Consider the following 9,285-nt stretch of genomic DNA (forward strand, 5'->3'; position numbering starts at 1 on the left):
GGAGTGGTAAGAGTTAAACTGGAGGGAAAAAGCTGCCATCCTTCACTTCAGTCCACCTGATTTACCTGTTAGCACCTGGTGCAACAAGAGGGCTGAACTTTTAGACTCTTCACCTGTCCTCAACACTCAGACCATGGTAGAAATATCATTATTTTAGTTTCCTTCTTTGTGAGCATTGTAGTTATAATTACCTTTAAAGAACATGCTTATATATGCATACATATGCAGATATATATATTCTGTTCAGTACAACACAATCTTATTACTTCCATCTTGTAAGGAAGGTATTGGCACTAGGAATTCACCTCTATATATAAGTATTCTATGGGCATAAATAATCTTTTTAATTTTGGAGTTTCTAATTGCCTTTCTTTCTTTTTTCTTTTTATATTGTTTTTATCGTATCCTTAACATCTTCCAGACTTTCAGTCATCCCATATAAAAACTCAATGATTGAGGCCCTTCTTTTCCTGTTTCCATCCTAGTGCCATCTTCCTAGGCCTGGGGTGGAGCCACCATCTTCTGAGTTTCTTTCTTCCTTGGGTTTGGTCCAGCATATCCTAACACTGGACATAATGTTCTAGTGTTCTTTCCTTGTTAACGCTTTTGTTGTTGTTGTTGTTGTTAGAGAACATCTTCAATTAACTTTGCAACAGAGTGCCTGTGAAATAAATTTTCTGATTTCTTGCATGTTCTAAAAATGTCTTTAATCTGCTCTATTTGATTAACAATTTCAGAGGAACAGAATTCTTAGCTAAAAATTAGTTTCTCTCAGAAATTTCAAGATGTTCTATCATTTTGTAACATTCAATGTTGTTAAGTCAGATGTCATTCTGATTTTTTTGTGTGTATGTGTCAGAGTCTCTGATGCCTAGGCTGGAGTGCAGGAGTGCAGTGGCCACAGCATCTAACTCCTGGGTTCAGACAAGTCTCCAGCTTAAGCTTCCTAAGTAGCTAAGACTATAGGCATCAAGGCTGAGTGTGGTGATTTATGCCTGTAATCCCAGCACTTTGGGAAGCCAAGATGAGATTGCTTAATCCCATAAGTTCAAAACTAATTTAGGCAACATAGTGAGACCTCGTCTCTACAAAAAAAATTTTAAAAAATTATCCAGGCATGATGGTGCATGATGGTAGTTTCAGTCACTCAAGAGGCTGAGGTGGAAGAAGGAAGGATACCTGAGCCCAGAAAGTGGGATCTGCTGGTGAACCATGATCATGCCACTGCACTCTTGCCTGGGAGACCCCGACCTTAAAAAAAAAATCAGCCACTGACTTGGTTCTTACACATTCAATTCAGGTCTTGCTTGCTGTTGGGTTAGCAGTTTTATGACTCATCAGCTTCTCAGCTAGAGTTCTGGAAATCTGTAAATCCAGTTAGTCTTAAAATTACTTAAACAATGTCATCAGAAGCCTTTATCCAGAGTAGCTATCATAGCCCTTTCCATGGGTTTCAAAGCCAGTTCTTTTTGTTGAAAAAGACTCATTCGGGTCTGTAGCTGATTGCAGGAACTTTCAAGAAAGCATTAGAGTGAAGCAATAACTGTCTGTGAATGAAATGACTGTGGTTAAAGATCTAAAAAGAGTTTCATCATAACAATTGATAAGAATATTTGGTTGTTTCTGTGGCAGATAACATCAAAATAACTGAAATTAAGACAAAACGTTAGACCAGGTCATATCATGGACAGGGAGAGCATTTACTTATTTCTAGGAATTTCATAGTTTCTGAAACAGTAACATATCGCCCAAATATAACTGTCCTGTTATTGGTATTCCATTCTCTGACCCCACTCTGCCCCTTGTCTATAAATTCCTACACTTGCCCATGCTGTATTTAGAGTAGAGCCCACTCTTTCTCCCCCATCATATGACCTGTTGCAGTGATCCCTGTGCCTACCCTAATGGTTCTGAATAAAGTCTTTCTTACCATTTTAACAAGAATTTCTTTTTTTTATTCATTTGTAAAACAAATTTTATAAGCACATAAATTGTAAATTTCTGTTACAATAAATGTTTCATTACCACTATGAAAAGAAGATCCTTAAAAATAAAGTTCTATCAGTATAAGACCTTTTTGATTATTCTTCTTAAGCTAGTAAAGCTTTGACATTAGGCAAGGTTATTTTGTCACTATTTATATTTTAAAGGCAAAAAGTGAACATATCCACTCCACTCTATTCTTAAGGACAAAAGTAGTTTCTCCAAGTACAATACATCACTAACTTGATCAACTTTTTTGGAAGTGACTGAACTTTTTATATCACAGAGCACAATACATCAATTGTTTTTGTTTGGTTCCTCAGATTATGAAGCTAATGATTCTAACTCGCATGCAAAAATTTTTAAGTTGTTACTGTTGCATTTTTTATTCCAAAATGCAAACTAACTACATTTATAGTCCTTGTCAAATTTTTCAAAGTTCATTTTTTTTCCATTATTCCAAGTCCATCTGGGATTGTAGGATAAAACCTGTGGATATTCACTACATATTGACAATCAGGACAAATCTAATAAGTTTACTAAACTGCAATTGGGATTTGGACCCAAATGCAAATGTGCACACTATAAAATATCCTTTACATTATATAGATGTATGATGTTTGTTAATTTATACTATTTTGTAAATATGTATTATGTATTTAATTTGATTTAATCACATCCCATAGGTTGGATTTGGAGGGTGTTTTTAAAGTGTTGAGAGTTTGGTGTTTATTTTGTAATCCAACAACTTTATCCAAAAATGCAGAAAATTTTTCTGGCTGGCCAGGAGGATAACATTTCAGTGTTGATAAGTCCACTGACTGTAACAGCCCGGGAAGCATGCTGCAGGTACAGTAGAAGAGATGCCCCTCTTTGTGTAGCTGCTTTGCCAATTCCCTGATGATTGTTCATCAATTTTTCATTTATAACCACCACAAGTGGTTTTCTTTTTTGTAGAGTCTCCAAACAGCTTCCTGCACCTGCATGACTAATAACAAGATCTGCTTTCTGAAGGTCTTCTTTCAAGGAATCCTTATACCTATAAACATCCAGAGTAAAGGACTCAGTGCTAAATGATTCAGGTACCACTGTTCCTCTACCTATTTGGAGGATGAGTTGGTCGTAACCAAGGCTCTTGATGATTTGCAGACTGTCACGCGCTGACACACACGCCATGAGGTCGTCAAAGCTGGTGGTCCCTACGGTAACAAACACGCACTTCATCGCGTGGTTCTGAATCCAGACTCGCACGGGCTGGATGTCAACTATCATTTCTTTATGTATACATGGGTGGTACCCTAGGAAAAATTAGGAAATCTCCAAGAGATGACTTTGAGTTCAAGACTAAATATGATCATCACCTGAAACAAAGAAAGAGGGGTGTTGTGGGGGCAGTAGTAGGGAGGTAACCAGAATAAGAACCTCAAACAAGGGTAAGGTTTGTTATACAGACTTAAGTAGGTGCCTTCTCCATTGATAATCTCTGGTGATTTAATCATCTTTCTCTTCTTGGTATAAGAGGGCGATAGCTTTACATATGGAGGTTTCCTTACAAAGGGTAACTTCTGCACTACTTTCAAAATTTCTCCTGTACCTACAATTTCTCCAAATAATCTTATGCTGAAGAGGCATATTTTGGGGTGGCACATTCTGGTCTTTTACACTGTCTTTCAAAATAGCTGTAACTATTACACATTCCACGAGTAATGAGTGACAGTTCCTATCTCTTCTCTAATAATGGTTTTCCCTTTTAGTTTTTTTGAGTTTAGTAGTTCTAACAGGTGTGCAATGCTACATTATTGTTGTAATTTTGCAATTCCCTAATATGATGTTGAGCATCTTTTTGTATGATTATTTGTGTATCTTCTTTGGTGAGGTGTTTCTTCTGATATTTACCCATTTATTAATTGGGTTATAGTCTTATTGTTGAGTTTTAAGTGTTCTTCGTATATTTTGGATATAAATTCTTCCTCAGATATGTATTTTACTAATATTTTCTCAGTCTGTGGCTTGTCTTTTGCATTCAAAGTCTGAGAACCATTTTGAATAAATTTCTGTGTAAGTTATAAAGTTTGTGTTGACATTTATTTCATTCCCTACAGGTTCCAAGTAACAGTTCTTTCACCATCTTTGGAAAAGACACAGGAAAGTGGGTTCCATTTCCATTTTAATTTCCAAACCTGCACTGAGTGATCTCAACTCTGAATTTTGCTTCAGCAGGACAGCCAAGAGGAGGCCGATGGCCACCACATGGGGGCCCGAGGTCCTGCAATGTCCCAGTTGGCTGGCAGGGGATGAGTTCACCTTTCTGATCCTGAGGTACTCGTTCCCCCCACAGTTGTCAGCACCCACCCAATCCCAGGATGGAAGCTTTCTCCTCAGCACAGACCCGAGGGTCCCCATCCTTTACTACAATTGAGGTCACATCCATGGTGAGTCAAACCCCTGTTCACAGTCCTCACTGCGAGTGGCTGTCAGAGACCCAGGAGGGGCGGGCTCATGTGGAAAACTGGAAATAAAACCCACTGTCTCCCCCACACCCAAGGTCCTTCTCCACGGCCAGACATGGGGACACTGATGTTATTATGTTCACTAATGTAGAGTCCACCAATGTTACATCCAGTGATGTGATGTCTACTGATGTGATGTCCATTCACATGCTGTCCATTATGATGCCCACTGACATAATGTCTCCTCACATGTTGTGCATTGACATGATGTCCACTGATATAATGTCCACGCAGTGGCCTCATAACAGTAACATGACATTCAGACTCTTACTGGACACCCGATGTCACAGGTTCTGCTGACCTGGATCTGGGTCCAGCTCAGCCTCCATAATGAAGGTCGATGTCATCTCTGCTTTACTGACATGGTGTTGACGCGTTTGTGTGTAAAAGTCAGTTACTTTCCAGTAATTCTATCCTTACAGGAGACTTGTGACAGCACCACAATGTACACTCCATCCCTTTTCTAAGTTTTTCCTCTCAGAGTCCAGTTTTCTTTCTTGGCATCTTTTCCTCAGTTTCACAGCCTTGGCAGATGTAAAGGGCAGAGATGACCCCAAGCTGGGTCTGCCCATGTTTCCTTCTGAGCAGATGCAGACTCTGCATTCCTGGCAGGACCCCCAGCCTGATTCTGAGCTCTGCTCAGTGCAGCCCATCAGGAGCTGCACAGACCCAACCATATACCACTGGTGATCTCAATAATGGCAAAGTACTCATTTATAAAACCTGAATCTCATCTGTCACTCTCCTGATTTAATTTTACCTGTGGTTTCCCACTGGACTTAGAACGAGGGCCACAGGGCTGACCATGGCCTCCATAACCCGAGTGCTCCTGCCTACTGCCCTCTCCTGCCCACCCTAACTGCCTGCAATACAGTCTGCTCTCACTTATGGGGACATGGCAGGCTCTTGGGTGTCTTGGAGATTTTTATGCACTTTCTCTCAGCTTGTCTACTCAATACCCACCCTTATCAAATTTTCTAAGACTTTATCCAGCTAAATCTTCAAAGTCACAGAAGTGTGATATCTAACAGTATAAAAGTTAATAAAAAGGTTTTTCTAAAGACAAAAAAATTCACTATTTGTTAAATGCCTTGTGACAATCACCCTTAATTTGTAAATCAAAGAAATAGTAGTTAAATGGAACCACAGTTCATGTTTGGGGAATTAGTGAAGAAAAAGAAAAATCGGTGAGTTCCACCATCTGGCTCTCCTCTGCTGCCACTATGAGTTTCACCACTCACTTTACCACCTACTCTACCAACTACTGGTTCCTGGGCTCCATCGAGCCACCCAGTCTCTGGTCCACCAGTAGCATGGCCAGAGTCTATGCAGGTGCCGGCAGCTCGGGCTCCCGGATCTCTGTGTACTGCTCCACCAGTTTCCAGGGCAACTGGGGGTCCAGGAACCTGGCCACGGGGATGGCTGGGAGTCTGGGGGGCATCCAGAGCGAGGAGACCATGCAAGAACTGAACGACCACCTGGTCTCCTACCTGGAAAGGGTGAGGAGCCAGGAGACCGAGAACCAGAGCCTGGAGAGTAAAATCCAGGGACACCTGGAGAAGAAGGGACCCCAGGTTAGAGACCATCGAGGACCTGAGGGCTCCGATCTTTGCAACTTCTGTGGACAATGCCTGCATCGTTCTGCAGATTGACAATGACCATCTTGCTGCTGATGACTTTAGAGTCAAGTATGAGACAGAGCTGGCCATGCGCCAGTCCATGGAGAGCAACATCCATGGGCTCCACAAGGTCAGTGATGACACCAATGTCACCCGGCTGCAACTGGAGACAGAGATCGAGGTTATCAAGGAGGAGCTGCTCTTCATGAAGAAAAACCATGAGGAGAAAGTAAATGGCCTACAAGCACAGATTGCCAGCTCTGGGTTGACCATGGAGGTAGATGCCCCCAAATCTCAGGACCTCATCAGGATCATGGCAGACATTCAGGCCCAGAAGAACTGAGAGGAGCTGGACAAGTACTTGTCCCAGCAGATCAAGGAGAGCACCACAGTGGTCACCACATAGTCTGCCGAGATTGGAGCTGCTGAGATGACTTTCATGGAGCTGAAACATACAGTGCAGTCCTTGGAGACTGACCTGGACTCCATGAGAAACCTGAGGACCAGCTTGAAGAACAGCCTGAGAGAGGTGGCGGTCCACTATGCCATGCAGATGGAGTAGCTCAACGGCACCCTGCTGCACCTGGAGTATGAATCCCTGCTGAACATCAATGTCAAACTGGAGGCTGAGATCGTCACCTACTGCTGACTGCTAGAAGACAGAGAGGACCTCAGTCTTAGTGATAGCCTGGACAGCAGCAGCTCCAACCAGACCATCCAAAAGACCACCACCAGTAGGATAGTGGATGGCAAATTGGTGTCGAGATCAATGACAGCAGAGTTATAAGGCGTTGAGACGGCGGGAGCAGGGTGCCCTTCGGGGAAGCAGGAAACCAATAAAAACTTCAGAGGTCATTAAAAAAAAAAATCTTTGTTAACACAATAGCCAATTAGTAAAGAAAGTTTGGACATTTAAATAGATGAACTATTAACATTTAAGTATTGAAATGCAGCAAGGGGTGTTATTATATTAGGGTTCCAGTGTGGGACTTGGGGTAGATTTACATTTATGTGCCCAGTGAACCCAATGGTGTTCTCTGTCACCCATGGCTGGATGGCAAGTTACTGACTCATGGAGACAGAGGGTAACAAACTGCCACTGTCACCATAATCTCCAGTCCAGCAGGAAATCTTCATATTTCAGAGTATCACATCCTGTCAGGTGTTGTCTTTTCTCATTCAAGGAATCCTGCTCCCTGGAAATACTGTTAGCCTTCTGCTCCTTAGGTAGAGCTGGACAGGAATAATTGTACAACACAAAATTATGTGATTCTCAGAAAAGATAATATAGGAAACTCTTGGCAAACTAAAACCGTGTACTAAAAATGCTCATATATATATTCCTGTGAGAAGACATATAGGTGCTCATTTAAATGCCAGTCACACCTTGAAGCTTGAAGTCAAGAGGCCCTCGTCATACTCTGTGAATGTGATGAGAATGCTCCAATGTTAGTCCAGAGCCCAGCTAACTACTGCGGTCACTCAATGATCTTTGGTTACGGAGTTGGGTCATGGCCTCTCCCAGCATTATATTCTTTGTCTCCAACACAGAGATGAAAGTAAAATTTCTAAGATGGCTTGTTACTGAGGTGACTTATGCAAACCTGAAAACACAAAGGCCATAATATGTGTGAACTTTTTGAGGGAAGAGCATTAGAGACCAAAACCTATTTCACATTTGGCGATTATCTCTGAGATCAATTTCAAGTCTCCATTTCTTGTTTTGCTGTCCAAACATGGAAGTCCCTGGTATATAACAAAGAGCTGTGGACTTGGGTCTCAAATGTTAGTGGAGTTACCAGGGCTCATGAAAGCTGAAACTTTGCTCCATGTTCTTTGAGGAAGAAGTCCTGTGCACAGGAAGTAAAAAATGATAAAAGAGCTGAGTATTTTTTAGGTAAATTTACTTGATAAAAATTTTCCTATTTTACCCACTTGTAAGTATGCAATCCACTGGAATTTGGTATGCCAACAGTGTTGTGCAGCCAGCTATCTAATTCCAGAGCATTTTCACGACCTCCAAAGGAAACTCAGTGCCGATTCAGAAGGGACTCCTCATTTATCTCCCCATCCGTGGCAACAGTTGATCTGCTTTCTATGAATTTGTCTGTTCTGGTTATTCCATATCAGTGGACTCACACTCCATGTGGTTTTTCGTGTCTGACTTCTTTCACCAAGCATGATCAAGGACCATGAATGTTGTAGTATTTATCATTTTTTCATGTTTTCTTTGTGATTAAATATACATAACACAATTTGTACTATTTAAACAATTAAGTATCCTGTTCCGCGTCATTAACTACATCCTTATTGCTGTGTAGCCTCTGCCACCACCCATCTCCAGAATGTCTTCCATCATCATGAACAGAAAGACTGAACTCATTAAACACTTTCTGAGCTGCTCTTGCCTGAGCCCCAGGAAACCACCATTCTACGTTTATTCCTATGCATTTGACTACTCCAAGTACCTCATATAAGTGGTTCTATTTGTCCTTTTGTGCTTGACTCCTTCCACTTAGCATATACTCAAGGCTCACCCATGTTGGAGCATGTGTCAGAATTTCTTTTGTGTTTACGATTGAATACTATATCATGGTAGGGATGGCTGCACCGTGTTTACTGTTCATTTGTTGATGGACACTTGTGTTGCTTTTACCTTTTGGCTATTGTGAATAATGCTGCTGTGAACATGGGTGTGCAAATATCTATTTCAGTACCTGCTTTCAGTTTCTTTGGGTAGATAACCAGAAGATGAATTGCTGTGTCATATATTAACTCTGCTTAATTTGCACAGATTAACCTCCATGTTGTTTTATACAGTGGCTGCACCATTTTACTTTCCTCTTTCCTATTTATGGATGAATGATAGTTCAGTTTATGATATATCACATTTTGTTTATCCATCTCTTGGTGGATATTTGGTTTGTTTCCAATTTTTAGTTTGTGAATAATGGTACTGTGAGTACTTATGTAGAATTTTATGTCACTGATAGATTTTTGGACTCTGCTACTCTAAGTGAAATGATGCATATAAGACATCTGGCAGCCGGGCTCGGTAGCTCAGCCCGTAATCCTGCGCCTTTGGGAGGTTGAGGTGAGTGGATTGCCTGAGCCCGCGGGTTTGAGACCCGCCTGGGCAGGCGAGACCTCATCTCTACAATAAATCAAAAAAT

The 9,285-nt window shown here is 41.3% G+C and overlaps 1 pseudogene; it reads right to left on the bottom strand.

Annotated features, from left to right (window-relative positions):
* Window positions 1–2,733: 2,733 nt before the first annotated feature.
* LOC110594721 lies at window positions 2,734–3,207 on the bottom strand (annotated as a pseudogene).
* Window positions 3,208–9,285: the final 6,078 nt, after the last annotated feature.

This window comes from Carlito syrichta, unplaced genomic scaffold (genome assembly GCF_000164805.1).
Source record: "Carlito syrichta isolate Samal-C Ts95f unplaced genomic scaffold, Tarsius_syrichta-2.0.1 Scaffold130364, whole genome shotgun sequence".
In the NCBI taxonomy this organism is placed as follows: domain Eukaryota; kingdom Metazoa; phylum Chordata; class Mammalia; order Primates; family Tarsiidae; genus Carlito; species Carlito syrichta.